This window comes from Neophocaena asiaeorientalis, unplaced genomic scaffold, assembly GCF_003031525.2.
Source record: "Neophocaena asiaeorientalis asiaeorientalis breed wild unplaced genomic scaffold, Neophocaena_asiaeorientalis_V1.1 scaffold16, whole genome shotgun sequence".
NCBI classification, from domain to species: domain Eukaryota; kingdom Metazoa; phylum Chordata; class Mammalia; order Artiodactyla; family Phocoenidae; genus Neophocaena; species Neophocaena asiaeorientalis.
The window spans coordinates 1,356,664-1,370,407 of NW_020175446.1; the positions used below are offsets into that span (position 1 = coordinate 1,356,664).

The 13,744-nt window shown below is 38.6% G+C and overlaps 1 protein-coding gene across 1 annotated transcript in view; it reads right to left on the minus strand.

The window, feature by feature from the left end:
• The window catches only part of CSMD1 (CUB and Sushi multiple domains 1), a 1,745,896-nt gene that overhangs the window by 401,000 nt on the left and 1,331,152 nt on the right, over positions 1–13,744 (minus strand). The window lies entirely within an intron of this gene.

A 13,744-nucleotide genomic window follows, 5' to 3' on the forward strand; every position in this document is an offset into this window, starting at 1 on the left:
AGATCAATGGAACAGGATAGAAAGCCCAGAGACAAACCCACACACATATGGTCACCTTATCTTTGATAAAGGAGGCAAGAATATACAATGGAGAAAAGACAGCCTCTTCAATAAGTGGTGCTGGGAAAACTGGACAGCTACATGTAAAAGAATGAAATTAGAAAACTCCCTCACACCATAAACAAGAATAAATTCAAAATGGATTAGAGACCTAAATGTAAGGCCAGACACTATAAAACTCTTAGAGGAAAACATAGGCAGAACACTCTATGACATAAATCACAGCAAGATCCTTTTTGACCCACCTCCTAGAGAAATGGAAATAAAAACAAAAATAAACAAATGGGACCTAATGAAACTTAAAAGCTTTTGCACAGCAAAGGAAACCATAAACAAGACCAAAAGACAACCCTCAGAATGGAAGAAAATATTTGCAAATGAAGAAACTGACAAAGCATTAATCTCCAAAATTTATAAGCAGCTCATGCAGCTTAATAACAAAAAAACAAACAACCCAATCCAAAAATGGGCAGAAGACCTAAACAGACATTTCTCCAAAGAAGATATACAGACTGCCAACAAACACATGAAAGAATGCTCAACATCACTAATCATTAGAGAAATGCAAATCAAAACTACAATGAAGTATCACCTCATACCAGTCAGAATGGCCATCATCAGAAAATCTACAAATAATAAATGCTGGAGAGGGTGTAGAGAAAAGTGAACCCTCTTGCACTGTTCACCGGAATGTAAATGGATACAGCCACTATGGAAAACAGTGTGGAGTTTCCTTAAAAAACTGAAAATAGAACTATCATATGACCCAGCAATCCCACTCCTGGGCATATACCCTGAGAAAACCATAATTCAAAAAGAGTCATGTACCACAATGTTGACTGCAGCTCTATTTACAGTAGCCAGGACATGGAAGCAACCTAAGTGTCCATTGACAGATGAATGGATAAAGATGTGACACATACATACAATGGAATATTACTCAGCCATAAAAAGAAACGAAATTGAGTTATTTGTAGTGAGATGGCTGGACCTAGAGTCTGTCAGACAGAGTGAAATAAGTCAGAAAGAGAAAAACAAATACCATATACTAACACATATATATGGAATCTTAAAAAAAAAAATGGCTCTGAAGAACCTATGGGCAGGACAGGAATAAAGACGCAGACGTAGAGAATGGACTTGAGGACACGGGGAAGGGGAAGGGTAAGCTGGGATGAAGTGAGAGAGTGGCATGGACATATATACACTACCAAATGTAAAACAGATAGCTAGTGGGAAGCAGCCGCATAGCACAGGGAGATCAGCTCGGTGCTTTGTGTCCACCTAGAGCAGTGGGATATGGAGGGTGGGAGGGAGATGCAAGAGGGAGGAGATATGGGGATATATGTATATGTATAGCTGATTCACTTTGTTATACAGCAGAAACTAACACATCATTGTAAAGCAATTATACTCCAATAAAGATGTTTAAAAATAAAAAAAAACAGTCACACAGCGGCTGCTGTCAGCCAGTGAGAAGAAACACTCAATTCATTGACTGAAGTCAATGTGCTGACAGAAAAGCATGTTGAAAGAGAAAAAGTGTAAGAAAAAAATCAATTCAACCAAAACAAATGCCTCTAATCAAAGAGGAAGCTTTGCTTTCAGCAAAGTTGTTTCAGGGATATGAGCACATGATTTGCCCTATCAATCACATCATTTGTGAATCAACACAACCTTCTCACCTGAGGCGCTACAATGTACATGATTCTTCAGAAGAAGATGAACAACGCCTAATACACGTTAAGGAACTCACACAGTATTACATACAAATTGAAAAAAAGGAAGTATTTCAGTGAGTGATGTGCACTCATGAAATATGAAAATGTACTTCTTTCTGAAGATTTGTCTTCATTGGAAAGACTGTTCCCTTATGTTTGGTTGTTCTATTTGTTTGTTTGAAGAGAGATTTTTTTTTTCCCTATGCATAGATTTTATTGAAGTGTAACATACCAAAAAGGGCACAAAGCATGAATGTCTGGCATTAATGTCTTCTTTGACTTATAATTATAAAGCTATACCATTCTTTCTTCTGTTGGTTAGTCCTTAGAAGGAGTATCTTTTGCTAGCCTTTTGCTTTCAACTGTTTTATGTATATAAATATTTCATGTTTGTATATGTAAGCATCAAATACTTATTTTACATTATTGTTGATTTACTTATTTTATTTATATTATTTTTATCTAATCAGAGATTTTTATCCTTTTATTTAGAATATAATTACTAATAAAAGTTCATTTTTCTTTTTTTCTCTTTTGATTAGTCAATTTTTAAAATTGTCCCTTTAAGCTAACAGCGTGTTTCTTTCCCCCAAGACTTCAAAGATACCATTCTGTTGTCTTTTTACTTTTTTTTACTTTATATTGAGAAAACTTCCATTGAACTTATAGTTGCCGTTTTGAAAATAACATTTGTTTATACTACTTGTAAGATCTTTCCTTGTCCTGTTTTTCAGAAGATTTATAATAATGTGCCAGGCTGAGGTTTTTCTTGAATCTCTATCCTGATGTCTGTTGTCAATATTGGAAAATTCTTGGTGATAATGTCTTCAAAGATTAGTTATGTCCCATTTTCTCTCTCTTTCTCTTCTTCAATGCCAATTACACACATATTTTCTGTACATTTTTTTTCTGCTTCAGGTTGAATATTTTCTACTAATCTATCTTCCAGTTCAAGCCACATCTATTGAGTTCTTTATTTCAGATGTTGTATTTTTTAATTTTTAAAACTTTCATTTGGTTTGTTATGAATTCCGGTTTTCTGGCAAAATTCTTGATCATTTATATTCTGAAATATATAAATCATAGTTAATTATCAAAGTCCCTTAGTGATAACTATAATATCTAGATGTCCTTTTCCTTTTGTATTGTCTGTCTCTTGGTTTTGGATCATTGGGTGTTATTTCTAGACATTTTGGTTGAATGCTAGACTTTGTGTTACGCCATCATAGAAGCTATGTGTGTTGTTATCTTCCTTCTTGGAGGATTTAATTTTCTTCTGGCAGTGCGAGTGACCACCTTGATTCAATCAGTCTTTAGAAGGATTCCAGACTTCATTTCAAGGTTGTTGATTTCTCAGTGCTTACCCCTTCTTATGTCACAGTCCACAAACTATAAATATATGCATTTATACATTTCATCATTCATCAACAAGCCATATAATTTTACCTCTTCCACATTCCTTTCACCATTTCTTTCTGTCTCCACTTTCTCAGTTTGAGTGTCTCATAGCAACATCACTGAAGTAGCCTCCTAATTTATCCTCCTGATTCTTATATCACTTCCCCCCTACCTTTGATTTAATTTTAAGTTGTTGAAAACTTATCATGTAGAAATTTTTCACACACTGAAAAGATTTATACTGTCAAGTTAACTATTTCAGAAATACCTCTGAGTGTAAATATTTGAATTGATTTTATTTCTGCACTGGACTTTATTTTAATACAGTCTTATGTTGGTCTATTGATTCACATAAAACTAAATAAGCAGGTACTTGGCTACACTACAAAGTTCCTTCAATCGAAGTCAAATTAAGATGATTTGTAGGACTTCCCTGGTGGTCCAGTGATTAAATTTCCATGCTTCCACTGCAGGGGGTACGGGTTTGAACACTGGCCTGCGAACTAAGATCCTGCATGCTGCACAGAGTGGCCAATTTTTTTTGTTAATTAAGAAAATAATCAAAATAAAGATGACTTGCATTACTCAAGTTTTAGAATTTAAGCCTGATATTTAAGTGACTGATATATTTATGAAAATGACTGTAAGACAGCTTGGTACAATTAATTATTTAACATGTTTTAAAAATTACTTGAACATTCAAAAAGTATTTTTGTGTTAATTTTTTAATATCTTACAAAATTATTTTAGAATTATTTAAAAGAAAAGAAAATATTTCCCTTTTGGTTCTTTTTTCCAGAAGTATTTTAGTTTGCTAGCACCAATGGAAAAAATATGTTTAAAATAATGAAGCAAATATTGTTAACCCTGTGCAACTGTTTATCTGTTGGAAACAGGATTTTTTGTTTCCATAACTGAAAAACAAAATAAATGCTACTTTTGGTAAAATACTTTAACAGCCATCATAACACATAAGCTATAATTGCTTTCTTTAAAGCAGTTTTATTTTCTCCCAAAATGACTTTCTAGTACATAGTGTTTTAAATTAAACTTAAAAATAAAATTACTCCAATGAATCGCTAAGAAATTTAACTTGTTAGAAAACGATAATAAAAATGCCTTTGGGAAACAGAGCCATCATATTGGAGGTGCCAGCTCCCCACTGCCCTCCCCTCCCATTGCTCAACCTGTTGCTCCAACCATGCTGGCGTTTTTAACCATTCTCCAAAAATACTGGCACTTCTCTGCCTACAGGTTTTTGGCAAATCCTGAAATCACTGCCTGGAGTGCCTATGCTCCCTGGATAAGGAGTTCTTACAGTATTTGAGGATTTTCACTTGGCATTTCTTTCTTTTTGTTTTTTGTTTTTTTGTTTTTGTTTTTGCGGTATGCGGCCTCTCACTGTTGTGGCCTCTCCCGTTGCGGAGCACAGGCTCCAGACGTGCAGACTCAGCGGCCATGGCTCACGGGCCCAGCCGCTCCACGGCATGTGGGATCTTCCCGGACCGGGGCACGAACCCGTGTCCCCTGCATCGGCAGGCGGACTCTCAACCACTGCGCCACCAGGGAAGCCCCTCACCTGGCATTTCTTAACTCCCTTAGGTGATGCAGGTATTTTTTTTCTCTAGGTCACTGGAGAACCTGCATACACCTCACCGAAGACAAACATTCACAGGCATCTACTTCCTCCTTCTCCTACCAATTTCTAAACCTTCTTGAGTGCAAGCTGATGTCACTTGGCCTTTAATCCCCAGACTCTTGCGTATAAAATGCACCATTTCTTTGAACAAATGCATAAATGAAAATGTAAATTAATACCCATTAAAATTCATTAAATATCTACATGTTTAAATTTCATAGGAATATCTGCAACTAATGATTTAAATTTTTGTTTGATCTTAGCATACCAAGGACTTGGTATTTGAGGCTCTGTTGAAGCTCTGCCTTTAATTTACCCTGTGGTTTTAGCTAAATTATTTTACATCTATGTCAGTTTCTTCATCTGGGAAATAACTGTATTAAATTACCTTCAAGGAATCATTCAGACCTAAAATTCTCTTATCTTTTTGATAGAGTTCAACCATGGTCGAGCTGTCTTAACCTCAGTGGTTTGATATGCCTCCTTGCAATCAGGATCAGTGTTGAACTGAAATCAGCAGTATCTTTGACTGTATGTTCCAGCGTATTGAATCATTAACCCAAAAGGAAGGAAATGACTTTTGATCATGTGTTTTTGTTCCTTCCCTGCAACCAGGGCATACTGCAACGAGAGAACAGCTAAAGTCTATCACGTGAAAATGGTCATTGTTCTTTAAAGCTTAACTGCACCCATGTGAGGCAGTAACTTCATGATGCTTTGGTTGCTACTAATATTACATCGTATACGAAAGCCATCTCATTTCTGGACAGGTCTTCTTTTTGGCCCTTGTTAAATGATTCAACAGTTCTATCCTCACATACATGAAATACATCTGCTGGAAAGGGATTGTGAAATCAAACTGGGTGCTTTCACTTAGCACAGCACCATGCAATTCCCACACTGCTGTGTGTGTCAGTAGTTTGTTCCTTGGTACTGATGAACAGAACTTCCTTGTATGAATATACCAAGGTGTGTCTATCTATTCACCTGTCCAAGGACATTTATGCGGTTTCCAGTTGTTTGGCAATTATGAATAGAGTTAATTCTATTCATGTAGGGCAAATTTTATTTCTTTAGGGTAAATACCTAGGAATGGGATTGCCAGATTACATGATAAATAAGTACTTAACTTCGTATGAAACTGCCTAACTGTTTTCCAGAATGGCTGTACCATTTTACATTCCCACTTGCAGTCCTAAAGAATACACAGTGTACAATTCTATTTATGTGATATTCTCAGAAAGACAAACTATAATGATGGATAACAGATCAGTGCTTCACGGTTTAAGGTGGGAGAGGGTATCACTACAAAGAGAAAGCACAGTTTTGAGGGGTGACAAACTTCTGTATCCTGATTTTGCTGGTCGTTATACAAATCTATACATGTATTAATACTTACAGATCTGTACTCCAAAAAGTCTATTTTACTACATATTCATTAAAGAAATAATCTGTCCAAACCTGGAGATTTAAAAAAAAACAAAACTCTTGAGTATGCCACAAAGTATGAATTTGATGCAAAGTAACACCTGGAGAACATCAGACCTGCATCCTATTGGCAGGTACCTGAAAGGAAAGTGGTGTGGGAACCTTTAAAGCACACCTTTCAATTGTAAATTGGGCAGTTAGAAAGTAAATGTTACTCACAAGTTAAAACCTGACCTAGCTTTGTGACCTCCTTGGAGCGGTGGGATAGGGAGGATGGGAGGGAGGGAGACGCAAGAGGGAAGAGATATGGGAACATATGTATATGCATAACTGATTCACTTTGTTATAAAGCAGAAACTAACACACCATTGTAAAGCAATTATACTCCAATAAAGATGTTAAAAAAAAATTTAAAAATAAATAAATTAACTAAAAAAAAAAACCTGACCTAAAATTGACCTATTTTGAAGTCTTTGCATTTTTTAATATCAATAAATTTCATAAATTCTGAGAAAGTATAGGAAATGCAGCGTTATTTAAAATATAAATGTTAGTTGGCTGTTTGCCTTGATTGGGTTAATACAGTGTGTGCCGGAGACTAATAAGGAGAGGTTAAGACACAGTGTGTGATCTGTGCAGCACGTGACGAGAACCATGCCCCCCAGGGATGGAGTAAAACGCCTTTAGGAAGAGTCAGAGATGCCCTGATACAAACCTTGGTAAAAGGTGGCAGAGTCATAAGTGGACTTCATCATTAAACATACCGAGGCAGAAGGGATTTAAATTCTGGTCTTGGAAGGATATGCTTGTAATCTGACGTTTTGCACATCTTTATGTGCGATATTGACCAGACCCGGAGAGCAAATCTGCCTGAAGGCAGCCCTGATCAGAGTTAAAGGTTCTCGATCCACCAGCATCCAGCTGGCTCCTCCTGCAGGGGACTTCCAGGCACGGCTATTTACACGACATGTACTGGAACAGAATGCTGAACAGGTGAAGAGGAACAGAACTCTTTTACCTCAAGCTGACTTTGAAAAATCACCCAAGGCAGTGATTTTATAGAATAAATGATCATATTATTATATATAAAGTTAAATAAACCTGGAGATCAACAGTACATACACTGAAGCTGATAGAATTTCCCCACTGGCACCAACGTGAAATTAGAGCAAGCTTTTCAGTGAGTGTGACTCCTGCACTCATTTCATTCAAATGCGACAGCTTTTATTCACCGTGCTGGAATCCATTCTAGCCAGGTGGCATAGAAGATGACGTTAGTTACATCAATGGTCTGCCATCATCAGGTTAAATCCACTAAACAGTATCAGAATTGTTAAGCCTTTCTATGTGGAGCTGTAGACAAAATATCTAATCCAAACTTCTATCTTTCACTTCAAAGAAAAAAGTTTACTAAGGCCCATAATGAAGTTATTTTATAGACTTCTGTTACTGAGTGCAGCCCAGTCGAGTTAAAAGTATTTGGACACGGACACATTTTTTTCCATTCTCTTCCTTGATAAGCTCAGATATAAACCCTCAAAATGGCATAAGACAAAACCAGGAGAGGACTCTGAAGGCAAGCTGGTTTGAGACTCCAGGGTCAGAGAACCAACACAGTGCAGGCTGTCTGTGTGCCCACCCCCCTCAAAACAGAGGACCACGAGACCTGGTGTTTCCTGAACCCTGACCGGGCAACAGAAGGCTCCAGGTAAGCTCCATCCTCACGGGGATGCAAGGGGTATCCCTCAAACAACATAAGGAACACCAGCACCACCAGCATGGGGGACGGATGAAGGGACCTTGGTAACCACAGGTGTCCAGGGCAAGCCTTCACCTTCCCCGGGGCCCGAGCCTCCCTTTTCTGAGTAAAGAAACGGAGGCAGCAGAACCTGTGAGAGAGACCAGCCACACCAGTGACCCAATCCAGGAAGACTCTGTCTCTGCCAATCTGAGACTGAGATGCCCCTTCCCTCCCAGAGATAGGGGCAGAGGAAGGGGTGAGGGGACAAGGGGTGAGATGCAGAAGGGAAGCAGTGATGGGGGTTCCCACCAACCTCTCCCCACCAGCAAGGACAAGTGTGAGTCCCACGGGCACCAATCAACCAAGCAGACCCAGACAATGCTGTACATGCTCTGACAGTGAGCCTGTCACTGGAACCCCTGCTGACACAAGTTGGCCGAGAACTGCGTGTTAAGTCTAGCCAGGGTGACTGTCTGCTAAAATAAGAGGTTTATATAATTCCCAGTACATCCTAACATGACAGACAAAACAGCCTGGGTCCGATTATCATACCAAGAACCAAGAAAATCACAACTTCAACAAGAAAAGACAACCAACTGACAATACCTAAAATGAATCAGATGTTGAAATTACCTGACAAGGATTTTAAAGCAGCCATTGTGTAAATGTTTCAATCCTTTACAAATTCTCTGCAATCAAATAAAAAAACAAACAAACAGATGATCCCAGCAAAGAAAGAGAAGTTACAAAAAAGAACCAAATGGAAATTACAGGAGTAAAAATACAATAATAGAAATTAAAAGTAACTAGATTGGCTTATAGTAAGTAGAGCGGAGATGCACGATGACATGTTAACTTGAGAAGAGGTCTATAGAATTCGCCCACACTGAACAGCAGAGAGAAAATACAATGGAAAAAAAGTGAACAAAACCTCAGGGACCTGTGGGTCAAAAACAAAAGGCCCAACATCTTATCATTCGAATCCCAGAAGGAGAGAAAGAGAGTGAGGCTGAAAGGGGGTTTAAAGAATTAATTGCTGAAAACTCAAATTTGGGGAAACACATAACCTACAGTTCTAAGATACCAAGTGAACCTCAAACAGGATAAACTCAAACAAATCCATGTTAATTAAACAAATCCACCTAATTAAACCTTTGAAAACTAAAGACAAGGAACAAAATCTTGAAAACAGCCCAGAAACCAGTTAGGCAGCCTGCTGTCTCCACGGCCGTAAGTCAGGTTCCCCTTGTCTTCCTCTAGCAGAGGGAAGCAATACCTTTGTCAAAAGTTTGTCAGGAGACAATGCGGGTCCAGACAGATTCAGTGAATGGCAGTTCAACTCCTCTTCCTTCTTCCTTTCTAGTACATTCCATTTCCAAAGACAATTCTGAGCACCACATATCTCATTGTATTAAGGCAGAGATAATAACTACAGTAATACAATACCATCTTCTCTTTGCATCATACTTTTCACCTTTTCAAACAATGTTTCATTAGCCGTCTCACTTTACACTTACAACAATGCTTCCAGCTTGCAAAGTTGGCATGAGATGGGGAGCTGGTCTTGCTGCCCTGGAGGTCTTGCATACCCCTTACTGTTTTAAATGCACTAAGCCCCCCAAAAGAGAATGACTGTGCCTTTGAGGTTAATTCAATATCAAAAACACAAAATACACCTTTAAATGCTTTTGACTGATGAATCGTGGACGGGAGATCCTTAGCTCTCCAGGTTAACAGTGTAGCAAGCAAGACATGCATTTCCTGGCTCCTTAGAGAAAACTGCCACATTGAGTCAACACTGGGGATGTAAGTGGCAGAACAGCTGGAAAATGACTCAGGCTGTCTGGACTCCAAATTAGCTGGAACTAGTCTCCCCGAATCTCCATCAGGTGCTGCCGTTGGGCTGCGCTTCCTTGGGACCTATGCATTCTTCTCCTCTGCAGGAAGGTTCCCCAGAGACCACTTCCAGGGGCGCCCAAGGCCGCAGGTCAGTTTGCTTTCCCAGACACCCCAGAATAGATGGAATCCCAAACCTAAAATGTGTGTGTCCAGTGGTCCGGCTATCTCTCCTCTGATAGGGCTGCTGGAATAGAGAACTTAGGCACCATGGAGTGTCCAGAGAGCAGCAGCCTCTGCTAACCCGCCCCAGCGTGATAATGAAGGTCAGGAAGCCTCTGCCTTCTCCACTTGCAGACCATCCCCTCAAAGCCTACTGTTACCCACCTCTGAGTCCTGCAGTGTCTGAATTTCAATAAATGTTTCTTCAAAGAATCAAGGAAGAACATTTCCCCATAAAGAGACAAAGGAGGAAACCTAGCAATGGATGAACTTCACTTCAAGAATAGAGCTTTTAGGATTTGAGTCTGATCTGCACTCTCATATGTGTCCGTGCTCACAGGCAATGTCATTATGAGAATGATTATATGAGGAAAAAGAATTCTGATCATGTGGCTCCAGAATTCTAAGAATCTAAGGAGTGTACTTGCTTTCTAATTTTGAAAAATGGGTTTTTGCCTAGAGAACGTCTAGGTAGCTACCTTTATGTGCTTATTCCTAACATAAATTGCTCAAGCTTTCCCCAAAGCACTGAGATGTACTGTGATCAACTCCTCTGATAATGTCCAAAGAATACATAGACATACACATCAGTTTTCAGTGTCTGCTTTGTTACTGCTGTTGTGTACTCTTTTAATAAAAAAGGAATGATGCCCCTTCGCTCAGCACCCGCAGACAATAGCAGAGGTAGGTGGAGGGCTACCATATGAGGGCTGGAGCCACTTCTAAGCCCAAGAAGCGACTTAAGAACAGTGGACCAACCAGCCATAGGAAACAACTAGTATCCTTATTGGTTAATAGACAAGTGTAGTCAGGCAGAGGCAATACTACTCGCTCACAGATTTCCCTGATACTGACTATTCATCCCTTACAGAGATGGGCACTTAAAACCTGCCACTGGTGCCTGCAATCCCCAGGACATCCTGAAATTAATGCCATGTCCTGGTCACCACTGCTAGTAACTGCAAAGGCCAGAGGAAAGTCGTGAAGAACAATGTCTCTGGATGCAGTTTTTCTGAAAGTTAAACTTGAGAAAATTACCAACATATATTCTTGGAGAGATCTCAATAGAGATTTGCTAAATGAGTTATTTAATTTTGTTTTAAGTCTGTCATTCTGTAAAAGTAACCTGAATAAATTCATCCATCTCTTGGGAAGACTCGGCTATTGAAAGAGTCCCCCTAACATTCAGTTGTTCTCTTTTTGCGCCAAGAAAGTTGAGAAAATAAAAAGCCATTAACAGAAATTAGAATTTTTAAAAGCATATTTAGGATGAGCCAGTTAGACTATCTCACTTTCTAGATTTCTCCTGAAAATTAAGATCTGAATAGAATTCCACAGGCCCCCTAAAAAGGGGAACCTATAAAATATTGAGCTTGAGGTAGTAAATATCAGCTACCCACAAACAAGTTTCTTAACTCAAATTTTATCTGAAATATGTATCATGATAGTCAATGATTCTATATACTGTCTAGTATATAACCATCTCAGCTCATCTGCCATTTCTCCAATTAGATTTTAAACTCCATGCTGAGACTCACGTCTGACATGTAAGTACTCAAAAATATTTGTTGCCGTATTCTCTAAAATTGCCTGTTTATCCAAAGACACCAACTGTGATTCTCTTGTTTTTTCTTTTTCTGTAATTTTGTATACTAAGGAAATATATCAGTGGCTTTGCTTTTCTCTACTGAAGATGATTAAATGCCCAACTGATCTTTGTTACATTATGTTTCCCAAAGGGCATCTCACTTTGATTCAGTTGACTGTTTAGTTTTTCCTTTATAGATGTGAGCTATTGAGAGGAGGTTCTAATAACACTTATGTCAAGGTAATACATAGTTTGCTATTGCTCCCTTAACAACAAATAGCATTAAAAAATGGGTGTATGGCTTCAGATCTTTAATAGTGACCTAAGGGATTTTATATGGCACTACTTTTCTACATTTATGTTCTACATTTTGCATTTATTTGAAAATTTCTCTCATTTGTTTTAATGATATCCCTTCTTAAATTAGATGTTATGGTAATAATAAAGCTATTTCATGTGTGGTTTGTATTTCCTGGCTCTCCAGTGCATTCACATGCACTATTTCATTTTGCTCCTTACCACAGGCAGGAAAAGTTTATTATACATATTTCATAGCCATAAAAGCAGAGGTACAGAGAGGGTCACAGATAGTTAAGAGCAAAGCTAGAGCCAGAAATTCCACCTCTGGCATCCTGGCCTCACTGCTGTCCACTGTATCAGTGACTACAAGTACCGCTCCAGACCAATGCCAGGCTGTGTGCACACAACTGACATGGAAGATTGCAAACAATACAGATATCTGTCCCCACCCTGCAGGAATCCGTATTTTTATAAATAAATGCAATTTAAAGCTAGTAATTGGGCAAAAAAAGAATAACCATTTGGTAAGAGTGTGGGGAAACAGGGACCTTTACATACTGTGGTGGAAGAGAAAATTGATATAAACTTTTGGGGGGATTATTAGAAAAGCCTAATGATGTAAATGAAGATGCTCCTAACTCCTGAAATTCCTCTCCTGGAAATTTTCCTGAAGGCATATGAAACAAGTATGACAATTTGTACGAAGTAGCTTACTGCGTAGCTGCTTAGAAATGCAAGATTACAGGGGGATAGAGAAAAGACAAAGGCTATCAATGAGAATCAGTTAAAAAACATGGCACATCCACATGTAATGATAAGGAATACAGACACTGGAGGAGGATCACGGAGTCTGAACTCCTGCTAGAACAAACGCTAGGTTTGTGAATGCGGGTAAATCTATCTAAGCCTCAGTTTCATCATTCATATGATGAAGACAGTATTAACCCCTAACTCACAGGATTTAGGTGAAGACCAAACAAGATAGTATGTATTAGGCATCTAGCACAGTGCATGGTATATAAGAGGTACTCAATAAATGCTATGAGATTACTACTGCTACTATTATAATTATTATCCTAAGTCATGGGCCAGTAACATGATTTTAATTATTATTAGTAGTAGCTATAAAACATGAGATAAAGATATATACTGATACGGAACTACATCCAAGATACAATAAAGGAAAAGAGAATGTCCCCAATGCCATCAGAGTGCGGGTCCACCAATTTTAAAGGCACAGACAGATGTTCACTGCAGAACTTTTTACAACGTGAACTACCTCATAAGTAACTGCTAAGTAAGAGAATGAGTGGGTGTAACGGCCACACCTCTTCTTGTTGTTGTTTTTCCCTAGCAGAATAATACTTTGAAGTTGTCCAGGGCAAGCTTTCTCACAAATAAAGAGAAAATCTCAGCCACGTATAAGCAGACTAAGAGAAAAATCCTGCAGAATGACTTCCATTAGTGAAAGTAGTTTCGGGAGCCCCTACAGGAAGCTGGCTGTGCAAGGTGCGAACGCAGAGGAAGAGGCTGCAAAGACATTGCCTTCTGCACTGAAAACACTGAGGAATGAAGATACCCCTGGGTCATGGTTTTAATATTGCTAGAACAAGTCTCCTAAAAACTGTCCTATCAATATTAAAACCATGACCCGGGGGTATATTCACTCCTCAGCCTCAACTAAGAAGTCCACACGCCACAACTAAAGATCCTGCACGCCGCAACGAAGATCTGCGACTAAGATCCGGAGAAGCCAAAATAAATAAGTAAATAAATATTTTAAAGAAGAAAAAAAAAAAACTGTCCAGACT